The sequence below is a fragment of the Hibiscus syriacus genome, unplaced genomic scaffold, assembly GCF_006381635.1.
Source record: "Hibiscus syriacus cultivar Baekdansim isolate YM2019G1 unplaced genomic scaffold, ASM638163v2 tig00116951_pilon, whole genome shotgun sequence".
Lineage (NCBI taxonomy): Eukaryota > Viridiplantae > Streptophyta > Magnoliopsida > Malvales > Malvaceae > Hibiscus > Hibiscus syriacus.
In genome coordinates this window covers 5,763,477-5,778,036 of record NW_024063482.1, presented here as the reverse complement: position 1 = coordinate 5,778,036, position 14,560 = coordinate 5,763,477, and positions in this window count along the sequence as shown.

Here is a 14,560-nt window from a genome sequence, read left to right as displayed (position 1 = left end):
CAGGTCTTCAAAATCAAAATCACAATAAACCGAACAGTAATAGTAAAAGTGTCATCATCCTAAAATACGATACTTTAAAATAAGGTCCATGTCGCCAAAATAAAGTCAACTAGCAAGATAAAACATTACAATCAGATATACTTAAAGAGATATGTTGATCCTCCAAGTGCTCGAACCGAGATATCTAACCAACAGTATCTGAAAGGGGAAAAATATTTTCGAAAGGTGAGCTAGGCTCAGTGTGTCCCAATATTACCTTAAAATCACAATAGGTACATTAAACAAATCATAGTCCAGTAAATCTCATAAATTCATAAAAGAGTTTAACTTTTGAAAATCATAGTTTAAACCATTTTCTTGTACACTATCAGTAGTTCCCAAAACTATTTTTCATATAGTTTACTTTAAGCACACAACAAAAAGAAAGCCAACCTAATGATAAGCTTTAGAGCTTGTATCCTTAGGCCCGTAAGTCCAAGTCCATATAGTTTACCCTAAGCACACAGCAAGGGAAGCCAACCTAATGTATCTTGGGGCCCCAAGAGTCACATTAGGCCCATTCTGTTTATTAGCTTGATCAGAGCTATACTATTGTAATTCAATCCAAAAGTTCAATTGCACCGTGTCACAAATTCCATAAATTATCACATTAAATTGGTGCATCAATAAAACAGTAACCAAAGAACTCAGTGTACCTCATATTAAAACCAATAAAATAGTTCAGTAATAATTAGGGAACACACCTCGATAATAGATTCAAATAGTAGATCTACTGATTGTTGGTTTCACCACGCTCTGTTACGATTTTTGAACCTATTTTATAATAACCCTATATTACTTATGGGTAACATAAATAAATCTCTAAAATCATAAAATTTACGAGTCTTACGGGTGAATACTGGCACACGTGGTTTAACTGATCTAGAAGAGCTGGGTCGAGCTGTCGAACGATCCGGAGAATCTCTTGTACCTTCAAACAATAATAATTTATCAGCCCCAAATCTTACTTAATTGTTCAAAGCTAAAATTCTTAAGTATATAAGTATTTTCAGGGTTTGATTATCAATTTGGAAGATTTCGAGTCTGAATTTGGTCAAACGGATTGCGGAATCAGAATCAGGATGTCGAAAAACATAAAGTATGACTTTTCGAAAATTTAAATTCTTGGTCAAAGTCAACCACTTTGACCGTTGATTTGGAGGCCTTCGGGTTTGAATTTGACGAAACGGACTTCAGAAACGGATTCGGGACGTCGAAAATTATCAGATTAGGTATACTCGGAAAAGATTAACGGTCGTTTAATGGTCGATCAAAGCCATTTTAAGTTTTGGTCAAAGAAGGTCAACGGTCACGGTCAACAGTCAACGGTCGGGTCAACGGTCGGGTCGGGTCGGTCGGGTCGGGTCATACCGGTCAAACCGGTTCATACCGGTCAGACCAGTTCGAACCGGTCAAACCGATCAAAACCGGTTCAAAACTGGTCAAACCGGTTTTCCAGCTGCTCACTCTCCCTGCGGCAGCGCGTGAGACCACCTCCGGGGGTCTAAAAATTACAGAAAAATTTCCAAAACTTATTTTGAGCGATTTCGAGATACTTACAACGATCGGTTCAAATTTTGAACGGCGGAGAGCTCAAATTTCAACTCGGCCGAATCTTTGACTGCTTCACCTCCTCATGCGCCGCCGTTGACGACGAACAAGGTTGACACCAGCGGACTCGCAACGACACAAGGAACACGATGGTGCAGGAGGTGTCGTAAACGGAGCAACGATCGGTGATGAATTTGAGATTTTCCCGGTGATCGAGCTAAATAAAACGTCGAGACTTTGACTGGAAATTCCCGACATTTGGCAGCGTTTCGCTTCAATTAATTTGAAGGGTTTGTTTCTCGCTCGATGATGAACACAACGGTGGTTTCAAAACGACGATCGGAATTCGGACGGCGTCGGGATCTAAGTCGGAAATCGGCGTAGGGGGAAGGGAATTTGGGAGTGTGGTTTTCTGTTTTTGAAACAGAAACCACACGTATATAACATATAACCCCAAACTTACCTAACTTTTTTGGGTAAATTCAGGGCTTAGTCCTTGAATTTTTTTTAACTCTAAAACAAGCTCTAAGTTTTAAAATCTTTCAATTTAGTCCCTAAATTTTCACCAATTTTCACAATTAACCTCCAATTTCAATTAAATACTATTTTGTAAATATTCGGGTTGTTACAATTCTCCCCCTCTACAAGAAATTTCGTCCTCAAAATTTACCTTATAAGAATAGTTGAGGAAACTGAGCCTCCATTGACTCCAATGTCTCCCAAGTAGCTTCTGAGGGGCCTCGGTTACTCCATTGAACTTTGACCATTGAAATACGCCTATTCCGAAGTACTCGCTCGTCTCTTTCTAATATCTGGATGGGCTCCTCCTCATATGACAAATCAGGTCTCAGCTCTATCTCATCAACTTGAATGATGTGATATGGATCTGGACGGTATCGCCTTAACATAGACACATGAAAAACATCATGAATACGACTAAGATGGGAAGGCAACTCAAGCTGATAAGCAACAGGTCCAACTTTCTTCAGAATACGATACGACCCAATAAATCGCAGACTCAGTTTACCCTTACGCCCAAATCTCAATACTTTCTTCCGTGGAGATACCTTGAGAAAAACCTGATCTTCAACGTCAAACTGTATATCCTTCCTCCTTTGATCTGCATAAGATTTCTGCCTATCAAATGCCTCTTTCAGACGGTCACGGATCAATTTGACTGTGTCTTCCGTCTCCCGCACTAACTCAGGTCCCAAAGTCTTCCTATCACGCAACTCAGTCCAACAAATCGGGGTGCGACACCTACACCCATAGAGTGATTCATAGGGTGCCATACGAATGCTGGTCTGGTAACTGTTATTATAAGCGAATTCAGCCAAAGGCAAAAAGTTCTCCCAGCTACCATAAAAATCAATTACACAACCCCGTAACATATCCTCCAGAATCTGAATTACTCTCTCAGATTGACCATCAGTTTGTGGGTGGAAAGAGGTACTATAATCTAAACTCGTACCCAAAGCTGTATGAAGCGTCTTCCAAAATCTCGAAGTAAACTCGGATCTCGATTTGAAATGATAGATAACGGAACACCATTCAATCTAACAATCTCTGAAATATACAACCTCGCCAACTTGTCCAACGTATAATTTACCCGTACAGGAATGAAGTGAGCTGACTTTGTAAGTCTGTTAACAATCACCCAAATTGAGTCATTTTTCTAAGGAGTCATAGGTAAACCAGTAACAAAATCCATAGTAATACGCTCCCATTTCCATTCAGGAATCTTGATAGGTTGTAACAAACCTGATGGATGTTGATGTTCCGCTTTAACTTGCTGACAAGTCAAACACCTCGCCATAAAATTCGAGATGTCCTTCATGCCGACCCAATGATACCTCTCTCTCAAATTCCGATACATCTTATCTCCACCGGGGTGCATAGCATATGGACTACTATGAGCCTCCGTAAGGATAGTCTGCCTCAACTCAGCATCATCAGGCACACAATACCGACCTTTGAAGCATAAAACTTCATCCTGATCAAGGGCGTAATCTGAGCTTGTCCCTTGCTCTACTTGCTCAAAGATGAAAAGCAAGGAGCTATCAAGGGGCTTCTTAGCTTTGATCTCATCAACCAAGGTCGGCTTAACTTGTAATTCTACTAACAGAGTGCCATCGTCATATAAATTCATCATGGCCATTAAAGATCTCAACTCTGTTACCGCCTTTCGACTCAAAGCATCCGCTACAATATTAGCTTTACCAGGGTGATAATCAATCAATCAATCATAATCCTTTAGAAGCTCTAGCCAGCGTCGCTGTCTCAAATTAAGCTCCTTCTGGGTCAGAAGATACTTTAAACTCTTATGATCCGTGAAAATGTAACACTTCTCTCCATAAAGATAGTGTCTCCAAATCTTCAAGACAAAAATCACTGCTGCTAACTCCAAATCATGAGTAGGATAATTACACTCATGCGGTCACAGCTGATGAGATGCATAAGCCACTACCTTACCTTCCTGCATTAGAACACAGCCGAGTCCTGAGTGTGACGCATCACTATACACTGTAAAATCCTTCCCGGACTCTGGTTGAATCAACACTGGTGCTTGAGTCAATACCGCCTTTAATTTCTCAAAACTCTCCTGTTGTGCCTCACCCTAGTCAAACGGCACATTCTTCCTTAACAACTTTGTCAAATGAGAAGCAATGATCGAGAAGTCCTCAACAAAACGTCGATAATAACCAGTCAAGCCCAAGAAACTGCGAATTTCAGATATATTCTTGGGTCGTTTCCAATTCACAATAGCCTCGATCTTGCTTGGATCGACCTGAATACCTCGCGCAGAAATAATATGCCCCAGAAACGACACTTCTTGAAGCCAAAATTCACACTTGCTTAGTTTGGCATATAGACGTTGCTCTCTCAAAGTCCGCAGAACGATCTTCAAATGCTCGTCATGCTCTGCCTTAGTACGAGAATAGATCAGAATATCATCAATAAAGACCACCTCAAATTGATCCAAATATGGTCGGAACACCCGATTCATCAAATCCATGAAAGCTGCAGGAGCATTCATCAAACCAAAAGGCATCACTAAGAATTCATAATGACCATATCTAGTGCGAATGGCCGTCTTTGCAACATCAGATCCTTTAACTTTCAATTGATAATACCCCGAACGAAGATCAATCTTAGAGAATACAGTAGCTCCTCGCAACTGATCAAATAAGTCATCAATCCTGGGTAGTGGATATTTATTCTTGATCGTCATCTGATTCAACTTCCGATAGTCAATACATAATCTTAGCGACCAATCCTTCTTTTTCACGAACAGAACTGGAGCTCCCCATGGTGAAGTACTATACCGAATAAATCCTCGATCGAATAATTCTTGCAATTGGACCTTCAACTCCTTAAGTTCTTTTGGAGTCATACGATAAGGTGCCATAGAAATGAGAAAATCGCCTCAGTGACCAAAAAAAAGTTATAATATACGATTTTAACCAACTTTTTTTGGATTTGCCAAAATGACCAACAAATTCGCAACGCGAAATAAAAATCGCAATGCGTATCCGTATATCGCAACGCGTATCCGTAAATCGCAACGCGTATCCGTAAACCGCAACGTGTATCCGTAAATCGCAACGCGTATCCGTAAATCGCAATGCGTATCCGTAAATCGCAACGCGTATCCGTAAATCGCAACGATAATCCGTAAATCGCAACGCGTATCCGTAAATCGCAACGATAATCCGTAAATCGCAACGAGAATCTGTAAATCGCAACGATAATCCGTAAATCGCAACGAGAATCTGTAAATCACAACACTGAAATTTTGGGTATATAACACTGAAATCATAAACTAAATCCCTAAATCGCAACTCATTCCATCTCCATCTATCACTCTCTCCGGCGACATCCGTTCCTATATCCAACGACATCCTTCCCAATCCGGCAACAGGTTTTAGTTTCGCAGCTCGTCTGTTTAGTAAATTAATTTACAACCATGAAATCATCTAATGTTGATCATGTTTGGATAGATTTGTGTTTTGGAGGGTCATGGGATAATGTTCATGGTGTTTTACAATATATGCCTTTACCCATGAATCTTCAACTAAAATTGTCTTTACAAAAGTTAACTTATGAAACTCTAATGCTACGTGTTTCAAATAAATTGAATTTAGAGCCCCTAAGTGGATTTAGGCTATCTTATCAGAGAAATGGTAAAGTTTATTTGTTAACCGACAATGAAGATGTTGAACGATTCATTGCTTACATTAGTGTTTCACAAGATGATGTTACATTGTATGTTGTTGAACCTAGAAGTAGTATTGTTGGGTCAGTAGCGGGTAGTAATCAACTAAGTTTTTCTCAAAACCCACAACCTTTCTCTAATCCAAATCCCAATCAACTTTCAGCACCAAATTCCGGTTTTCGTATTGACCAGTTAGACGATGATGAGCCAACAGAAAAAATTGTGAGTACTAGTCAGTATTCGAAATTTGGTCTTGGTCAATATCCGGACTTTGATATTGGTCAATACACGGATTTTGATGATGTTTCAGAAGAAGAAACAGACCATGCGTGTAATGATATTGATATTGGTCAATACCCGAATTTTGATGATGAAACAGCCATTGCCGAAGAATGTAATGTTGATGATAATGAGGAGGAAGTTACGACTGTGAATGAACATGTTGAACATCCTGGGTCGGTAACTCATATCAAAACAGATAGAGATGGACGCTTTGAGTTGCTGTTTATCGCCATTGGTGCTACGGTTAGTAAATCAATATAATTTTGTTGACTCATTTTTGTTAGTTACATGCATTTCACATTTAAATGATTATATTTCTTGTGTATATTATTTTGTAGATTCGTTCGTTTATTACTTGCATGCGCCCAGTTATTATAGTTGACGGAGCACATTTGAAAGGTCGATACCTTGGAGTAAACTTATTAGCAGTAGCCATGGATGCTAACAATGGGATATTGCCAATAGCTTACGGGGTTGGCAAATCTGAAACCTCTGATTCATGGACATGGTTTATGGGGCATCTTAGGGATTGCATAGGTCCTATTAGCAATCTGACAATCATATCCGATAGGGCAAACTCAATTGACAACGCTGTTAGAAGGTGTTTCCCAGATGCTTTTCATGGACTTTGTGGTGTTCATTTGTATAGAAATCTAAAATCAAGGTCTGCTGGTATAAAAAAGCACAAATGGACATACTGGAAGGCTGTAAAAGCTTATCGGGAAGTGGATTTCAATAAGCATATAAATTGTTTAAGACGTGTTTTGCCTCAGTGTGCTCAAACACTAGAAGATGTCGGGTTTGAAAGATGGTCAAGAGTACATCAACTTGGAGCAAGATATGGTTTCATGACGTCTAATAGTGCAGAATCAATCAACGCTCTAAGTCGTCATTCCCGGAAATTACCCATTACTATGTTAATGGAGTTTTTCGAGCCTCTATTCAACAGTGGTACTACAAGAAAAGAAACCATGCAGGTATTATTTCTTTGAATTCGTAACTTATCATATTTATATATTTTACTAAGTATTGTTTATTTAAATTTACAGGAACATTGGAACATCGTGTTACACCATGGACTGAAAAAAAGATAACGAAACGTGTTGTGAAGTCAACGTCATGGAGAGTTGAACCATGTTCAAACACTTTGTTTCAAGTACTGGATAATAACTTAAATGGGCTAGTCGATCTAAATGCAAAGACGTGTAGTTGTATGAAATGGCAAACATCTGGTTATCCGTGTGGCCATGTTATAAAAGTTGCTCTTCATTTAAACCAAGATGATTCAAGCGCATACGCTATGGATTGCTACACTACAGAAGTTTATCGACAGACTTATGCCGAGATTGTCTACCCTATTCCACATCCTTCTGAGTGGGACATACCAGATGACTTACAAACAGTTTTGCCACCAGCCATGGACAGAAGGCTACCTGGCCGACCAAAAAGTCACGATCGTATACCGTCTAAGGGTGAAGAGAAGAAGAGATCGACATGTAGTCGGTGCAAGGAAAGTGGTCATACAAGGTTGACATGTGGATCACCAGTGCCATCAAAATCATCTTTTCCTCTACCAAAATATGGATCCTCATCAAAATCCAAAGCTCATATGGTGTCAAGCAAAAGGCAATCATCTTTAAAATCCCAATCACGATTGGCTTCACCTTTTGAGACTGTTAACTTAGGTGATTTTTAAATGCAAACGTTGTATTATGTGGATTTTATGTGTGAACTTTTAACATTTTCAGTTGAATTAATGACTCAGGCCAACCATTTTGACTTAACCAACTCTTGTTATTCAGTTGTTATCACTATTAGGCATGCATTTGACTATCGCAACACGGAAAATACAATCGCAACGCGAAATGAAAATCCCAACATGAAAATCGCAATGCGGAAATGAAAATCGCAACGAGAGAATCGCAATGCGAAATGAAAATCGCAATGCGAAATGAAAATCGCAACGAGAGAATCGCAATGCGAAATGAAAATCGCAATGCGAAATGAAAATCGCAATGCGAAATGAAAATCGCAACGACAGAATCGCAATGCGAAATTAAAATCGCAATGCGAAATGAAAATCGCAACGAAAGAATCGCAATGCGAAATGAAAATCGCAACGAAAGAATCGCAATGCGAAATGAAAATCGCAATGCGAAATGAAAATCGCAACGAGATAATCGCAATGCGAAATTATAAACGCATTGCGATTTTCATTTCCGCATTGCGATTTTCATTTCGCATTGCGATTCTCTCGTTGCTATTTTCATTTCGCATTGCGATTTTCATTTCGCATTGCGATAGTCATTTTTGCCTTCAACATAATGCAGATTGAAATCAACAAAATCAACCATTACATTTCAATCAATTAAACAAGCACAAATAAGAATTATGTTCGCATCAATTACACAAATCAACTTTTACAAATCATCTTTTACAAATCAATTAAACAATCAAAAAATAAGCAATAATTCTTATTTCCGATCATCTACTATTGAATCAACTTTTACAAATCAATTAAACAATCAAAAAACAATCAATTAAACTATTGAATCAACTTTTGCAGCTCGACATCATTTTCACGCAGTTCACTTCTGAGATTAACCTGCAGAAACCAAACATTTGTTCAAACAACACTTTCTACACATCTAAAACCTACAAACAGCAAATTATTGAATTCTAGTTACTTAACCAAACATTTTCAAACCAAAAGTATATAAACTTACCAATTGTTTATGGACATTTTTATAACGCGGAAGCAGGTAGGCAGCGTCTCGTATATATCGATTTAGCCATATAATGCCGAATCCACAAGCCTACTGCAGCTTTATCTCTATCGGTGGGAGGTAGATACTTGATGCTTCCCGTCGTCAAACGCTCCAACGCCAAGCATACGAGAGGACCACAATCTCCTCTGGCTCCGCTCGTTTGTTGTGGCGCGGTCTCGTCTCTAATTTGCAACACTGTTTTGTCTTTTGGTTGAAATGAAAATCGCAACGAGAGAATCGCAACGCGAGATGACAATCGCAACGAGAGAATCGCAACGCGAAATGAAAATCGCAACGAGAGAATCGCAACGCGAAATGAAAATCGCATTGCGATTTTCATTTCGCGTTGCGATTCTCTCGTTGCGATTTTCATTTCGCGTTGCGATTCTCTCGTTGCGACAGTCATTCTCTCGTTGCGATTTTCATTTATCTCGTTGCGACTCTTCTGCAAATTGAAACTTGAATGGATTGCATTACTTCAACCAAAAGACAGAACAAAGACAAAGACAAATACTAACTTGAAAATCGCAACGAGAGAATAGCAACGCGAAATGAAAATCGCAACGACAGAATCGTAATGCGAAATGAAATCTAAGTGAAATGGTTAATCTATTATTGAAATGACCAGTAAACTTATCATCAGTTTCAATATGAAAAACCTACAATAATGCAAACATTTCAAAATAAAAATAATTAAAAAAACTAACCCTCGGAGGTTGATTTTCCATTTCTGAATATTGTGAGGGATTTCTGACCGTGAATGGTTGTGAGGGATTTCGCCGGAGATGGGGACGGAAATCTTCGGAGATGGGGACGGATTTCTTCGCCGTAGAGAGTGAGAGATGGAGATGGGACTGAGTTGTGATTTTAGGTTTTAGGTTATGAGTTGCGATTACGGGATTTTGTCTTAATATTCTTTTTGTAATTTGAAAATAAAATACGCGTAGCGATTATAATGGCGCTTTAAATATCGCGTTGCGATTTACGGATACGCGTTGCGATTTTATGTATTATCGTTGCGATTTACGGATACGCGTTGCGATATACGGATACGCATTGCGATTTACCCATACGCGTTGCGATTTACGGATACACGTTGCGATTTACGGATACGCGTTGCGATTTATGTGTTCGCGTTGCGATTTTCATATTCGCGTTGCGATTATGGAAAATCGCAATGCGAATTTGTACTATCGCATCGCGATTTTCAAGAATCGCGTTGCGATTTTGGAAACTGATTTGCGATTCTGGAAACTGATTTGCGATTCTGGGGATCGCGTTGCGATTTTTATTTCGCGTTGTGATTTTGTTGGTCATTTTAGCAAATCCAAAAAAAGTTGGTTAAAATCGTATATTATAACTTTTTTTTGGTCACTGAGGCGATTTTCTCCATAGAAATAGGTGCAGATCCCGGATAAGTCTCTATCTCGAACTCTACCTCTCTATCAGGAGGTAAACCAGGCAACTCCTCTGGAAAGACATCAGGAAACTCGCTAACTGTACGGATCTCTTCGATCGTGGACAATGAACCTTCAGTGTTCAAAATACAAGCAATGAAAGTCTCATACCCCTTCCGGATCATACGATCAATTTCCATCGCTGAAACTATATTGGAGAGATAGCCACGCCGTTCACCAATTAACACAACAGTCCGACCATCTGAAGTCTTTAGAGTAGCCCGCTTGTATTCGTAATCCAGATTTACCTTGTGTTTATTCAACCAATCCATCCCATGAATTAGATCAAACTCCTCTAAAGGAAGTTCCATAAGATCAGCGAGAAAAATTTCTCCCTGAACCTCGAGAGGACAACACTGAAATACTTTATTCACTAATATCGCTTGTCCTACTGGACTCGTAACTGTAATAGTATTTTCAGTGTTCTCGATCGGAATCTGAAGGTTTCGAGATACCGAGCTCGATACATAGGAGTGAGTGGAGCCATTGTCCAGTAATGCAAAGTATGGGATAGAATAAATAGTAAATGTACCTGCAATAACCTCAGGCTCATCTCTGTCATCCCGACGTCTAGTGGCATAAACCAAAGCCGGCTGTCTAGCCTCAGAAACTGTTGGCCCTCTATTTTGCTGAGGTCGGGCTCTACTGTCAGTCCTGGACGCTGAACCACGAGCCTTTACTTGGCTACGATCTCTAATTGGAGTCTGTAATGTAGTCTGAGAACGCACAGGAGTCTGAGTAGCGGTCTGCTCAAACGAAGCTAGCTGAGGACAATCCCTCCGAAAATGACCACTAGATCCACACTGATAGCAAAGACCCATCTTCTTACTACACTCTCCTGTGTGTTGTTTACCACAAAACTCACAGAGGAACCCATGATAATACGACGAGGAACCGTCTCGACTGCCAACTAACGGTGAGGATGTTGCAGGCCTGAAACGTGTATTGCTTCTCTGAGGGACTGAAGTACGAGTCCTTTTCCCGGACTGTGCTGATGACTCAATCGGGCCTGAAAATTTCTTAGATCGTTCCTGTTCAACACGCTCTCTACCAGAAGCTAAAACCTCCACCTCTTCAGCATCTTTGGCTCTGCCCACCAGCACATCAAATATCTCATCCTGATGGGTTACAACTTGCCTACGCAGCTCGTATCTGAGTCCAAGGGTAAATTTACGACATCGATCTCTCTCAGTAGGTACCATACTGAATCCATACTTCAGCAACTTCAAGAATTCGATCTCATACTCAGAAACAGTCATATCTCCCTGAACCAGGTCTTGAAACTGCTGACGTCTCTGAGCTAAGTAGCACTCTCCCAGAAAACGACTCCGAAAGCAATCCTTAAAGAAATTCCAGGTCAAACGATCGGTAGGAACACTACTGGTCACTGACACCCACCAAGTGTAGGCATTGCCATCTAACATCGCCACAACACCCTGATATCTCTTAGTTAAGTCTAAATCCAACTGATCCATGCGTCTCTCTGTATCCTGGAGCCAATCCTCAGCTTCAGTAGAAGCTCCACCAATCTATCCCCCAAAAGTTCTAACTCTATTGGTAATCAAAGTTTGCGAAATAGGAACCTCTGATACAACACCAGTAGCTCTGATTGCTCCCTGTATCAACTGCAGAAATTGTTTACCAAAATTCTCATCCAAAGCAACTCCGGTAGACTCTGACTCAATATCGGTCGCTCCTATGATCGGTGTAGTCATGCCAATACCAGCGGCATGAGGCAGATTCGTTGGGGTCGTAAGAGCAGGATCACCTATCGAAGGTGGGGGATCTACCCGTATCTCATCAATCGGATCTGTAAATCTAGCCACTCGACCTCGTCCACGGCTAGTTCGACGACCACGTGTAGCACTCATTTTGATGGATCTCAAGTTTACTACAGAAGATAAAACTTAGGGTTAGATAAGCACTTGGAGTCTCGAACACAATTTAAAAATCTTAATAATTTTGTGACATGGCTTTTGTAACTTGTTTTGTAAAATATTTCAAAATCGTATTTTCAATATGGATTCATACACGGTCCGAGGGTTAAAAACCAAAAGCTCTGATACCAATAAATGTAACCTCCTAGACCCGGCCTATGCGTTTCGACTAAGTCTAGTGGATCACATACATGATTCTTAAAGACATTTTCTGAAACCGTTATTCAATCATTGTAAAATCACATTATAAATGACATGATATTATACTATCAAAACCCAACTTGTAAATATAATACCAATAAGTAATAATTTAATTTAAAACAGGTCTTCAAAATCAAAATCACAATAAACCGAACAGTAATAGTAAAAGTGTCATCATCCTAAAATACGATACTTTAAAATAAGGTCCATGTCATCAAAATAAAGTCAACTAGCAAGATAAAACATTACAATTAGATATACTTCAAGAGATATGTTGATCCTCCAAGTGCTCGAACCGAGATATCTAACCAATAGTATCTGAAAGGGGAAAAACATTTTCGAAATGTGAGCTAGGCTCAGTGTGTCCCAATATTACCTTAAAATCACAATAGGTACATTAAACAAATCATAGTCCAGTAAATCTCATAAATTCATAAAAGAGTTTAACTTTTGAAAATCATAGTTTAAACCCTTTTCTTGTACACCATCAGTAGTTCCCAAAACTATTTTCCATATAGCTTACTTTAAGCACACAGCAAAAAGAAAGCCAACCTAAGGATAAGCTTTAGAGCTTGTATCCTTAGGCCCGTAAGTCCAAGTCCATATAGCTTACCCTAGGCACACAGCAAGGGAAGCCAACCTAATGTATCTTGGGGCCCCAAGAGTCACATTAGGCCCATTCTGCTTATTAACTTGATCAGAGCTATACTATTGTAATTCAATCCAAAAGTTCAATTGCACCGTGTCACAAATTCCATAAATCATCACATTTAATTGGTGCATCAATAAAACAGTAACCAAAGAACTCAGTGTATCCTATATTAAAACCAATAAAACAGTTCAGTAATAATTAGGGAACACACCTCGATAATAAGCTCAAATAGTAGATCTACTGATTGATGGTTTCACCACGCTCTGCTACAGTTTTCGAACCTATTTTATAATAACCCTATATTACTTATGGGTAACATAAATAAATCTCTAAAATCATAAAATTTACGGGTCTTACGGGTGAATACTGGCACACGTGGTTTAACTGATCTAGAAGAGCTGGGTCGAGCTGTCAAACGATCCGGAGAATCTCTTGTACCTTCAAATAATAATAATTTATCAGCCCCAAATATTACTTAATTGTTCAAAGCTAAAATTCTTAAGTATATAAGTATTTTCAGGGTTTGACTATCAATTTGGAGGATTTTGAGTCTGAATTTGGTCAAACGGATTACGGAATCGGAATCAGGACGTCGAAAAACATAAAGTATGACTTTTCGAAAATTTAAATTCTTGGTCAAAGTCAAAGTCAACCACTTTGACCGTCGATTTGGAGGCCTTCGGGTTTGAATTTGACGAAACGGACTTCGTAAACGGATTCGGGACGTCGAAAACTATCAGAATAGGTATACTCGGAAAAGATTAACGGTCGTTTAATGGTCGGTCAAAGCCATTTTAAGTTTTGGTCAAAGGATGTCAACGGTCATGGTCAACGGTCAACGGTCGGATCACCGGTCGGGTCGGGTCAAAACCGGTTTTTCAGTTGCTCACTCTCTCTGCGGCGGCGCGTGTGGCGCGTGAGACCTCCTCCGGGGGTCTAAAAATTACGAAAAAATTTTCAAAAATTATTTTGAGCGATTTAGAGATACTTACAGCGATCGGTTCAAATTTTGAACGGCGGAGAGCTCGAATTTCAACTCGGCCGAATCTTTGAATGCTCCACCTCCTCACGCGCCGCCGTCGACGGCGAACAAGGTTGACACCGGCGGACTCGCAACGACACAAGGAACACAATGGTGCAGGAGGTGTCGTAAACGGAGCAACGATCGGTGATGAATTTGAGATTTTCCCGACGATCGAGCTAAATAAAATGTCGAGACTTTGATTGGAAATTCCCGACGTTTGGCAGCGTTAGGCTTCAATTAATTTGAAGGGTTTGTTTCTCGCTCGATGATGAACACAACGGTGGTTTCAAAACGACGATTGGAATTCGGACGGCGTCGGGATCTAAGTCAGAAACTGGCGTAGGGGGAAGGGAATTTGGGAGTGTGGTTTTCTGTTTTTGAAACAGAAACCACACTTATATAACATATAACCCCAAACTTACCTAATTTTTTG